The sequence below is a fragment of the Lactuca serriola genome, chromosome 8 (genome assembly GCF_051521515.1).
Source record: "Lactuca serriola cultivar US96UC23 chromosome 8, Lser_US96UC23_V15, whole genome shotgun sequence".
Classification (NCBI taxonomy): Eukaryota; Viridiplantae; Streptophyta; class Magnoliopsida; order Asterales; family Asteraceae; genus Lactuca; species Lactuca serriola.
Window position 1 is genome coordinate 14,951,944 of NC_136415.1, and position 13,242 is coordinate 14,965,185.

Sequence of the window (13,242 nt, forward strand, 5' to 3'; positions counted from 1 at the left end):
ACTCCACCTCAAGACACAAGTTTTTAGTGGAAGGACCTAATTTTCGATTGAAATCAGCAGACCAAATACAATTTAATAAAATCAGAAAGAATTAGACAACAAGAATTTTGAACCTAGAAGGAAAAGCCTCTTAAGGGACTTGTTATCGTCTTCGCTGCTTTCGTAGGGAGCCCTGCCATCGCCATAGGAGGGAAGCTGGAGCTATTGAGGAGATGAATCGCGTAAATAGAGAAAGCAAAGCGAAGGGTGGGGAGAAATGGAGTGTCAAATTGAGGGGGTTTTGGTCGTCCACTAGAAATGTACCAAAGGGTTTTTTTTGTAAAACAATTTTGACCTCAAACAAAACATGATATTGGAAAAAATAATCAGACATACATGAACATGAGCATTGTAGTTGGATGGGCTTGTCGAGAGCTCCGTTTCTAGGGTTTGTAATTCGAGATCAGCTTGAGCTTCGTCGTCCAACTCCGAGTCAGAATCGGAACTTGATGCAGACTGGAATAAAGGGGTAATGGCGGCTGGAGGGACAAGGGTGGGGGTATCAATTTGTTCAATTTAGGGTTTTCTGAATCCGTTTTTAGATAAAGAGGGAATGGGATTTAAACCGGAGATATACCATGATTATAGGGATTATTTTTGGAAGTTATTAAACAAATGACTAAAATTACCCTTATTTATTTATTTAATTATTAAATTTTTTATTTAATTTTGATTGACCCACATTTATGCATACAATAAAACAATACTTACTTTAAACACCTGAACCTATATATATATATATATATATATATATATATATATATATATATATATATATATATGTTTATAAAGTTAAAAAAAATTAGATATCTCAAAATATTTTTTCTATATATTTCTATTGATTTTTTAGGTTTTGGAGTTTCCAATGGTGTGTGTGTATATATATATATATATATATATATATATATATATATATATATATATATCCCTATTCTAATAAAAGAATAATTTGATTCTCATATTAACAAGTGTCATACAATTAGAACTCCTCATTAATATTATATGCCACATATCATGCCACTTGTCAATCTATTAATTATCCATTTCAAATTTCAAATTTTAAAGTTCTGATTCTAATTAATTAAATTAATAATTGATTCTCCATTTTAAATTTCAAATTTCAAATTTTCTCATTCTAATTATATTAAATTAATAACATTAGATTAAAAAATAAAATAAAATTAATACAGATTATAAGGTGATATAACTTCACGTATTTATTTAAATCAATGATTATAATTTTATATAACTAAAAAAATATCTCTTAAATAATAATTATTTAAAATAACTGATTAATAAATTTGATTTTTTAATATTAAAGTTTAATTAATTTTATAACCTTGGTTCTCACGGGTTATAAACTTTTATATATATATATATATATATATATATATATATATATATATATATATATATATATATATATATATATATATATATATATATATATCTTTATCTTTACTATATTATTAAACATATTGCCTATTTCTTGAAATTTAAGAGGTATAACTATTACAACATGGTGTACAATCTTTTTAAGCTTACAATGTAACTCATCGTATCTTTACTCTATCTTAACCCTAACATCCTCGACAAAACATCAGACGCCGTCAAACCCACATCTATTCTATCTCTCTTCTTACTTGCTTCAGTTTCCGGTGGACCTTCAGTACCACCACCCTCTCCACTCTCCTTCCGCCGCCGCTGCAAGCTGTAGAAGGTAACCGGAGATCCCTTCATCCATTAAGTGTTATGTGCTCAATCAAATGCTCATCCTTCTACACTGGATGATCGACACCCTACAACTCTACTTTTCTCTACCTTTGTTTCTCCTCTCAAAACCATAATCGCACATGTGTTTGCTCAAGAAAACAATAATGAACATCCAGCTTTTAAAACCCTAATATAGCCACCGTTATCGTCACCCCCTCTATCGCTCATATTCTACCTTCTTTCAAGACGAGAAACCCTAATCCTATCATGTTATCACCATCAACACCAACGAATATGTTTCTACCTTCTGTCTCAGGCTGCACACCAGTTGAAGCTTAGTCATCTGAGAAGTTAACGAGATTAAAGAGATGTTTTTTGTTCTGAGGATACTTTTAAATTATAGGTACGATCTTGTTTCCTGATTATTGAACTATTTTCAGTGCATTGTTGGCTATACTCAAATATTTTCTTATTAATTGGAATTTTATTTCATTTTGCACGCCATGTGTTCGATGAAATGTTCGATTCCAAAACTACAGGAAGCGATGCTTAAACTTGATGTAACAAAAAGGGTAGTTGAGGTATGACTTTAATTCCCTCTTCCTTGATCATCCAAAACAATATCTAAGGTTAACACTTTTCCCCAATGCTAATACATTTTTTGCTAATTTCTATATTATATTTTTCTATTTAAAAGCTTGCTATATGTTTTTTATTCATTTCAATAGGGCTTGATTGTTTGATAATGCCCTTTATGAGTGATCATCAAACCCAAGTGAGGCTGAAATATTTGCTTATTAATTTAATAAATTTTAAAATTAATCGTGATGGCTGGATGAATATTGATCAACTTATTCAAAAGTTGTAAGTGTTGTTCAGCTATTTGATCTATTGTCACTTGTGTATGTTTTTTTAATTGATTCATCTTTTTTGCATCCTGGTGTTGATATTTTCCCTTTTCTTGCTGGAGTTGCTGATGGAAGGAACATTTGGGCTAATGACATTGCTGAATCTGTTGGGATTCTAGAGTCTCTTCAGGACGTCGTTGGTAAAAATTTATGGTTTTCTGTAGGAGTCTGGTTTCGTTGGTAAAAATTTATGGTTTTCTTTAGGAGTCTGGTTATAATGTTTTGACAAATAAATGATCGGTTTTGCATATTGTCATAAGTTCTTGATCTTGAAAACTATCATTTTTTTTACAAGTCACTCTTGAAAACTATGGTATATTTTTATCATACTTGCAAGAATAATGATTAATTTGTAAGGAAGTTCCAAAAGTGAAAGAATGATTTGTGCAGACAACATTGTGGTGTCAATCTCCTGCTCCCTCCTCCACACAGTTCTTAATCTTGTAAACGAAACCAAAAACAGATACCCTTTAACATTTTCAAGGTACTCATACTCTGATTTCTTCTCTATGTTTCTAAAAGTCTGAGCAATTTATAGTGTTATGTTTTGATGGCCCATGCATTATGTTTTAGTTAATAATTAGTAAATTTAGGTATTCCAATTGTCTATTTTGGGTTGCAGGAGTAGGTGCAAAAGAATTTAGTATGCTTGTTCAATGCCAACAATTTTTGATATGGCCATAGAGGCAGAATCATACATATCGCCCTTTGACACCACAAGAGGAAACACAATCTATATGCTCTTATTTGTTATTTGGTTTTAATTTTAATTAATATTTGTAATGGAATTATAACACTTTGGGTGTGCTGGTTGGCCAGTTCAGGGAGGCTTCTAATAAAAACAACATTGCTGAATTGAAATTGCTCTTGGAGATAGAGATTGGATAGGTAATATTATCTTTAAAACTTTATAAATATCCATTCTAGCTTTTATTAGATTTTTCTGAAAATATTTTTTTTTCTTCAGAATTTGAAGCCTCTCCCAGCACCTAAAAAAACAGAAGATGAGATACTTCTTTTCTTCAAGCTTTACAAGCCTGAGAAGGAACAACTTTGGTTAATCAATTAAGAAATTCAACAATTTGCTTATTCCCGCTTTAAAAGGTGTTGGCCCAATCTTCATAAAGGTTCGAGTTGTCTGTTTCTGGTTTGATTGAAAATAACAGTTTGTGTTCAGATTAAAAAAAAAACCCTTCTAAATGCCCTTGACTATACAAATCATGTATTTTGTTGCTATGTATCTGATTTGTGAAATACAATCTGGTCAAGTGTGTGTTGCTCCGTAGCACCAAGTAAATTATTGAGGTTATCTTCATCTGTTACGAAAAAAAAGCGACATTGAATATGCTCAGAACCCAAAAACCAAAAATCAGAGGTTCTAACTACTGATCAGTAGCTTATAACAGTCTATGATCATGCCACGATAAAAGATAAAGTTAAACAATATAAAGCTTACTAAATGATAAGTCAAAAATATAAATTTATTTTTGTATTAAGATATCATTGATCTTATAATGAATCCTAATTATTAATATTATAAAATCGTATAAACCCCAACTTTTTTTTTTTTTTTTTTTTTTTTTTTTTTTTTTATAAATTCTAATGTACCGTTCTTTTACCCAGTTTCCTTTTTCTTTTTCTTTTGCTAGATTTATATACAAGATTTGGCATTTACTTGCAACCTTTACATTTTTTGTTAACATTAGCATATATGGGGTTTATAATCTGATGCCAACTAAGAAGTATAATGCAATAACTTTTTCAGTGCAAATTGCAGTCCTAATTTCTTTGTTAATTGACCTCATCAATTGTTTTTATTGGACCAGATTTGGACTTGCAGTATCTATGTGTAAATAATGTTAGTATGTTTTTAAGTATTTTGTTTTTTTGGATTTTCTGCACATCATTAAAAAAAATGGCAATGTACTTTTGTTGCATTTACTATTCCAATTATTACATTCTACTTTTTAAAACTTTACCTATTACATATTTAATATTGCAGTGGATTGAACACCTCTCGGTTATGCTCCACTTGCAGATATTAAGCTTTACCTAAAGAGGACGTTACAAAGGAGCATGAAATTGGGAGCCTACCATAACATTCAACATTTCATTAATTTGGTTACTTTTCTTGTATTAATTGTTACACTTCTTGATTCAAATTTAGCTTCTATAAAATATGATGCACACCTTAAAATATTAATCATTATAACATGATTTTGATCAAATATTATGTATTTACTCATAGGTGGATGTTACTTAGTATAATGTGTTATTATTTATATTGAGTTATTTGTTACTTTTGACTTAAAAGTAACTTATGGTTGGAATGGGATTAAGTATTACATCACCCACTTAAAGGGACGATGTGGCCTTAATACTACTCCAAGTAAGCTTAAGTCAAACATTAATATTACAAAGTCTAAACCTTAATTTTTGGTCAACATTTCTTAATATATTATAAGAAAACGGCTTATAAATTTTATTTGTGAAAATCAACCTATAATTCTCAATTTTAAGTAACGAAATATCTATCAATGTTCGCATTTTTAATGCCAACTCCATATTTAGACTTGTGAGAGTTTTGTTGTAATGTTAATTACTATTTCGTTCTTATAGCTTTGTAAACTTTGAGCGTGGTCTATATTTTACATTTTTAACATTAATTGTATATTATTTTTTTTTAGTAATTTATTTCATATTTGAACCATTTATGTTGTGATGTTTGGTATAGTGCGGTTTCTATGCTTTGTGTGCTCGGTGAACCTACATATTACAATCTTTTTAGTGTGATATTGTCAAAAAAAATTCCATTTTGTTGAAACAATACCTTTAGAAAAAAGAAACCTATTGGCTTCGAATTAAAAAGAATCTAATTGTCATAACAGAATTATTTGTTGAAAAAAAAAATTTCATTCATCGTCCTTAGTACCTCTTTAATGTATTATATAGGTGTTTTAAATTGGTGGGTACATAACATATTTTATTTTTAGTCCAAATAGAAAGTACTACTGTTTTTATCTCAAAGATAGTAGATTTTTATTTTTATCCCAAAGTAGTAGTATATTTATATTTTTAAACCAAAACAGCATACGTATATTTGTTACCCTCATCCCAAATCATAATCATCGAAAAGAAACTACTCGCCAAAAATAAACAATTCACCGCTTTGGCAGCACGATGTCACATTGCAAATTAACAGCATACTTTTCTTTTTATCACGAAACAACATGCCAAAAGAAAACTAATCGCCGAATAAACAATTCGCCATAGGGCTGAAGCGAACTATCGAACAACAGAATATAACTAACTGACACATAAAAACTATTTGGTGCCACTGCCACATAAACAGTAATAGACGAAAATTACTATTTGTTGTCCGTCTAGAGACAATTGATCGCCAGAATGAAACAAAGCGAAAGGAAACAATTTGATGACCGCCAAAATACTACTAACTTTCGTTCGGAAACTAATCACCGGAATAGAAACAAATTGTCGCCGCCGCATTGCGCGGGCACGCTACTAGTATATATATATATATATATATATATATATATATATATATATATATATATATATATATAGCAGGGCCATCAATTTCTTTTTCTACTATAACTTTCTTATTTCACGTAAAAGAAAACATATTTTTTCAAGAGTCAAGACACGTTTCTCTATTTTTCCTATGGAGTTGTTAGTATGTCTATTTTCATCTCCAATTAACAATTTTAATAAAAATGTTTTTTTTGTAAGTGTTTGTTAATTGTTTTTAATTTGGTTTTAATATTTAAAAAATAATACGCAGAGACTTTATTTACAAATAAAAACAATGATTAGTTGGTTACAAAGTAAGACCATGCAATATACAAACAACGAGTAGGTTCGTGGTATACATGACTACGAACCACGAACCACGATCGTGCGTACCGTCCCTGTGTGTTGTCGTGAGTCGTGGTCATGTTGGTTTGTGTTGGCTACGACGATTGTGCACGACCAATCGGAAGAGGCTTGCCTAATTCAGTTGTTCAACTCGGCCGTTCAACGGTCCAATTTAGAAGTTTTTGATTTTTTGATTTTTAGTTTTTTAATTTTTTTACAAACCCAACTACTATATAAACACAATACATCAAATTTTACACTCATCTTTCACAAAGAATATCCGCGCAAACCTACTCCACGTGATATTGAGAGATTATATGTGGCTCATGAAGAGAGACATGGATTTCTGGGTATGATTGGATGTTTAGATTGTACGGATGTAGTTTGAGAAAAATGTCCAACTGCATGGCGCAGCCAATTCACTCGAGGTGATATAGGTGAACCAAGTATAACACTAGAAGAGGTTGCCTCTCAAGATTTGTGGATATGACATTCTTTCTTTGGAGTTACGGGGTCTAACAACGACATTAATGTTTTTGGTCAGTCTCATATTTTCAATGATTATATTGTCTTTCCAACAATGAATGTTTAATTTGGTCGTATTGGGTCTAAAAATGACAGTAGGTCTAAAATGGGTGTTTCAGGTCTAAAATGGATGTTTCAAATCTAAAATGGACTTGTTCTTGAAATGCATTTGTTTCGTTGTTGAAGGGCCAATTTTTCCAAATTGGCAAAACTCTGACCCATTTAACCTCAATTGAATGCATAAATTTTTTTTGAGTGTGAGAGTTTTGAAGACTTCTTCTTCAACCCCTTTTAGGATCGACATTTTCCAGCGTTTCAACTCTTCATCACCAAATCATTATAACTCATTATAATCTCTTTGATCAAGCTCTGTAAACACATCAATATTTTACTGGATTGGTTATCGGCTTCGTCCGATCGTGGTGTTTTCCGGTTTGGGTTTTCCATGTAAATCTCTATGTCTCTCTTATTTACTATTTTGCTTGGTATTTTCATTGCATGTGATTAATTGTGGTTTGATTTATTAGTCCTATTCTGCTCAAACTAATATTGTTCTTGTGATTCGAATTTCTAAGTTGTTTGATGAATTAGGGTTTTTTCGTTTTAGTGCATCTTTATCCTATTTGTTTACTAAAATTGGTATCAGAGCTTCCATGTTTAATATTAGTTTGTTGGGATTAGTTTATCATCTGATTGATCATATCTTCGATGAAATATGATATTTCGTTGTTGGATCAGAACAATAGGTTTCCATTATGGCAAGTAAATAGGAAGGATGTTCTTATGCAGATGGATTTACACAGGACACTTTTTGGTTTTAAAAAATGTTCGCTTCATGGGCGGAATAAGATAAAGAGACGAAAGATTAAAATGCTCAATCCCATATTTGTCTACATTTATCAAATGATGTTTTGCAATATGTTTTGAAAGAAACTTCAGCGACTTCTTTATGGTTAAAGTTGGAGCAATTATTTATGACAAAGAGCCGACCAAACAAGTTGCACCTAAATCAATGGTTGTCCAATATCAAGATGATTGAAGGAATTTCTTTAGCTGAACATATTTCCACATTCAAAGAGTTGGTCAATATGAGGACAATTATTTGCACAGACAAGGTTTGAAAACTTAAACTTTAAGTTAACTAAAGTCAATGGTTTCTAATAATGAAAGATCCAGTCAAGTTTGGATAAACCAGTCAAGCATTGAAGAATAAAACTCCACAACGTGCTCAAATAAAGTAAAGTAAAGTATAAAAAATGAACAATATTAAAAACAAGAAGAATGTTAGAGATAAATGATTGACTGGGTAATTATTGATTTGATTTAAGTGAAGTTGTTCTCAAGTTGTTGTAGTTTACAAAAGTTGACTCTCCTTTTATATCTAAGGAATTACAAAAGACAAATTCTAGTAATGTGTGCATGGACTGAAGATCAACAGCCTGACACATCCGTTGCTGTTGAAGTTGTCGGTTGTACGAAACAAGATAACAAACATTAAACAACAAAATGTACTTTTACTCCTGACATTTCACTTTTAAATAAAATTCTGAAACAACTTATACTTTGAACTCCATTCTTCTCGGAAACTTCTTCACATCTCGGAACATACATCATCTCGGAAATGGACATGTGCTCGGATTACTAACGAGAATTTTCATATACTTACAATCCCCCTAGTGGCCTTAGCTGTTCATAGGCTTTTACACCTTATCTCCAAAACAAACAGATAAGTAGTTTGCAACTAGTTTCTTACTTCAATCCACCACTTGAGTTATTTGATCAACTGATCCTTCACTTGCTCGTAGCTTTCAGACTTGGCTGTCTTGGCAATGATCTTCTGAAGCACACTCGTGTGAACCAAGTGCTATTGCCTAGCTCTGAAGAGATGTTTCTTCTCTGAATTCTTCTTCTTGTAGATGTAACCAAGTTCTGGTTTGGAGACTCGACTTTCATCTAACAAGTCGATTTTTTTCAATGAGGTGTCAATTGGAGCAAGGATTTTGTCAGTTTTGAACAGTGGAGCAAATTCTGCATCTAATCGTCCGAACTCAGTGATGTAATCTTTCAGAAGACTATCCTGTTTATCTTTAAGATAAGCCACAACCATGAGTACACTGTTTAGATTGATGGTTTGGAAATTAGCATCCGGGATCATAAGTCTTTTTTGAGAGTTCCAAAATATGTAGTAGTTGTGGACGATACAATCCTGTAGTAGTTGTGGACGGGATCATAAGTCTTTTATTTTTATTTTTTCATTGATTTATAAAAGCTTCGGATGTCATAACTAATAAGAAGAGAAGGAGAAGAAGAATAATATGAATCTATGTATGAATTGATTAGAATTATGATCCGGATACAAAAGATTCACACACACAATTTCTCTCTCTGGACGTAAACTACTTCGTGTTCATAAATCTTTACTCCTCACCCTAACACCTCTATTTATACTTGAATATGGGCCGGAAACAAATGGGCCGTAAATGAGTTTACGGCCGTAAGGTGTTTACGGCCGTAAACTCAGCCGTAAACTAGACCATAAATTCATAAAATATTACACAAAAATACAACTGCCTAGAAAAGTAAAGTATAAACCATATTTTGACCCAAGAATCTCCCCCTTGGTTTATAGCTTTCTTTTCTTAATGACCCAACAAGCTCCCCCTAAAAAGTAGCTGATAATCTTCATTGGGAACTTGGCTTCAGCATTAATCTTCAAATTCTTCACAGCATCAGGATGAACATATGAATCTTCAATGAATGACTTCATCTTGAGCACTTGAGGTTTTCTTCAGAATTTGGCATTGAACACACATTGGGTGAGGAGACTTGACGTACTGATTCTTGAAAGATGATGCTTTCAGCTTGAGAATCTTCAGAGAGAACATCAGAGAGAACAAATCTTCTGGATCACTTCAGCAGGTACAAAGATAGCAGCAGACTGATTGAGGAGGCTTCAATGCAATCCGTCACATAATCTTCAATTGCAACTTCACCTTGCTTCTGGGGTTGAAGGATTGAATGTTGAAAGAATAATCTTCATTTCTTGCTCCTTCGAATGCGAATTCTTCGATGCTCACGGACGAGGCTTTGGCTCAGAAATCTTCAACACAAACTCCATGAGTCTTATCTATACATGAAATCACTTTTCAAGACAGAAACAAAACTAAAAGAAAACTTAGCGCACAAATAGAAACAAAAATATTTTGGATTTTTGATTTTTCTGAACAAGAAATAAAACAGAAATAACACTATTTTGAATTATAATTTTTTTTTTTTGATTTTTCTTTGATTTTTAAATTTTGAATTTTTTTATTTTCATTATTTTTAATTTTTAATTCTCCCCTAATATTTAAATTAGAAGAAACTATGACAAATTTAACAAAAACAAATTGATATCTAACTTTAAGAGTGATTTGGGATCAAAGTTTTTAGACAACCTTTATCCACTTGTCGGTACCTTTTATATTCACATCTTTGTCTGGTCGATCGTTGGTATTGTTGTCCACTTAAACACGAAAAATTTGTGACAGATTTAGGACATACTATTTGTTACAAGACAAGGTGAACTTAAGTTCCTAAAAATTATATCTGATCCTAATTCCTTAGATACTATATCTTAAGGACCATTCATTTGACGACGACCAGGGATATTGTTGTACACCTAAATTGAGCAGCAAGATCTATAGACAATATTTGAGTGTTCAATTTTTAAGTGTACTGGAACGTGTTTCCCGCTTCCTGATATGCCCCATCCATCAAGAACTTCCAGAGTACTCCTTACACCGGGTGAGCAGACAACCATTCAGAGAGAGAAGAGATTCAGAATTCTATTGCTAACTACTTCAGAGGGGTTGAGAAGAAGAAGGTTGCATATGTTGTGTACCAGGTCGGATTAGAAGTCGCGCAAAGGAGACAACATATGGATAACAGATGAGAAGTATTTCACACATATATTTCACACACACACACACACATATATATATATATATATATATATATATATATATATATATATATCCTTCAGAGAAATAGAGTTGCATATGTTGTGTACCAGGTCGGATTGGAAGTCACGCAAAGGAGACAACATATGACTAACAGACGGAAAGAAAGAAAATGATATTCTACAGACCTAATTTATCGGAATTTACCAGTCGCCCCATCCAACCGGAATTAAGGACAAAATCCACACATCGAGGAAAAGTTAAACCACGGTTCCAAGTACGGGTTCAATTAATGTGACGAGTAGATTCCTATATATATCTCCCTGCTCAACCTATCCGAGCGTCGTATTGTCAGGCTAAACGGATCTAACTAGGTCAAAGTTCGTCAAGTACTCAAATTCATTAGGTTCAACTTTCCCTAGTCATGTCCATTTAAAATTTTTCGTGCCTACCGACGCATCAAGTCAGAGCATAGACCCTTCAACTTCGGGTACGTTACATAGACTCAGGTTGCCTGTTATCACTTGATAATATCACTTCCCAAAACATCTCCCTCAAGCACATACTCATAACCAATATTTTTTTGTGATTTTCTGATGTTTTTGGATTTTTTAAAATTTTCTAATTTTTTGTTTTGTTTTTCTTTCTCCCCCTAAATTTGTGCATAAGAGAGAAACGAAAGTAAATGCGCAAATTTAAACTATCCTAAAACAAAAAATAGTCTTTAAAGCGAATCAAGTTAAGAAAAACTTAGGAGTATAAAGAAGAAAACGCAAACCGTAATTCACCGATTGAATCTGCATCCAGAAGGTCTGAGAACAACACACGTAATCTCAGAATAGATCCGAAAATTCTTCATATCATTAAGCATTAACCCCGTGTGATCCCTTCTTTTCTTCCCTTCTTTCCTTTCCCGCAAAGGACACATACTCTCGAACAAAATTCTGAATGCTGTACAGTTGAGAGATGCCTCCTATCATGTGCCTGGAACAGCCACTACCAACAAACTGAAGTCTGATGATATGCCTCCATAGCTGCTCCGACACAGAGCGGGATTAATTGGTCTTTGGAACCCAGTCCATTTTGAAACTGAGTCGACCTTTGTCATCCTTGCACGTTACTCTCTCCCATGACATGTCCTGTTTATCACAAACAGAAGACATAGAAATATCAGAATTGTTAGTTGATTTGGGAGATTGAGCCTTCAGAACCCATTTGTAGTTGGGTTTAACCCATTTCTTTTTCGATCCGATGGGTGGCTCAGTACTTGATTTGGAACTTGAAGCCGACTGCCGAGATGACTTTGACCTAACCGGTCTTGGCTTCACAGGAGCATCTCTTGAACTAGACTTCTGGGCCGGCATTCCCTTCTTGCCCTTAGGCTTTTGATTCTTGTCCTTTGAGGTTTGATTCTTGGCCTTGGGAGTTGAATTCTTGGTCTTCATGGCATTCCAGTCGGCATTGTCTGAACGTGACCTTGAGAGGTTTCCTTTGGAGTATCTCCCTCTTGGCACGTTCTGCCACCCTTGTGCATAGTAGGGAACGTATGCACGATTTGGGCAGTTTCGGGCAATGTGTCCAGGTGTTCCACAGTGAAAACATGTCTTTTTCTTCACTGTGAAGTTATTTCTTCCTGCCCCTGGTGGCGTATCCTTGCCTTGTCTCTTGTTGTTCCCATATGCACACTTACAACAGGCACTTTGTTGCGCTGGAATTGGAGGCCTATATTTCTCAACGACAGGTTTGTTAGAAGCAGCCAAGTTCGAAGCAACAGATTTAGAGTTCAAGGAGTCATTGGTTTGTTCAGAAGAACTCTCCTTGTTCTCATCCTCTGCTACTTTACCTGCACATGTACCAGAAACATCAATATTTTCAACATTAATAACTCCTCCTGACACAAATCCAGCTGGTTTTCCGTATTTAAGATGTGCCTCCCTGTCAATTTCTTCTTGTTTCATAGGGATGGATGTGTAGTTATGATTGTAAGGAGGAGGTACACTATCATACCCTAGACCCTTGTTTTGATTCCTTTTAAACTGCATGCTTTGGTCTATCATATTAGCAACCACCTCACTTGAGAAGTCATATTTTCTAACATCAAGTTTGGCGGTTTCAAACTTTTCTTTCAAAGATTCAACTTCAGCCACTAGCTCAACATTTTGTTTGACTACATAATCATAGTTTTCACATTTGTTAATGTAGTCTTCCTGAAGTTTCCTAAAGTCCTTGGTTTTTGCTTC

General features: G+C 33.3%; 1 long non-coding RNA gene across 9 annotated transcripts; it reads left to right on the forward strand.

Annotated features, from left to right (window-relative positions):
- Positions 1-1,527: 1,527 nt before the first annotated feature.
- On the forward strand, positions 1,528-4,888 carry LOC145068599 (uncharacterized). 9 transcript variants are annotated; one of them, XR_013689021.1, is made up of 6 exons: positions 1,528-2,155; positions 2,292-2,800; positions 3,051-3,144; positions 3,283-3,548; positions 3,628-3,787; positions 4,699-4,888. It is a non-coding gene; the product is annotated as an uncharacterized LOC145068599 (long non-coding RNA). The 9 variants fall into 9 exon arrangements; XR_013689023.1 differs by adding an exon at positions 4,487-4,518 and having other exon boundaries at positions 2,292-3,548; positions 4,663-4,888; XR_013689018.1 differs by having other exon boundaries at positions 2,292-3,144.
- The last annotated feature ends 8,354 nt before the right edge of the window (positions 4,889-13,242 follow it).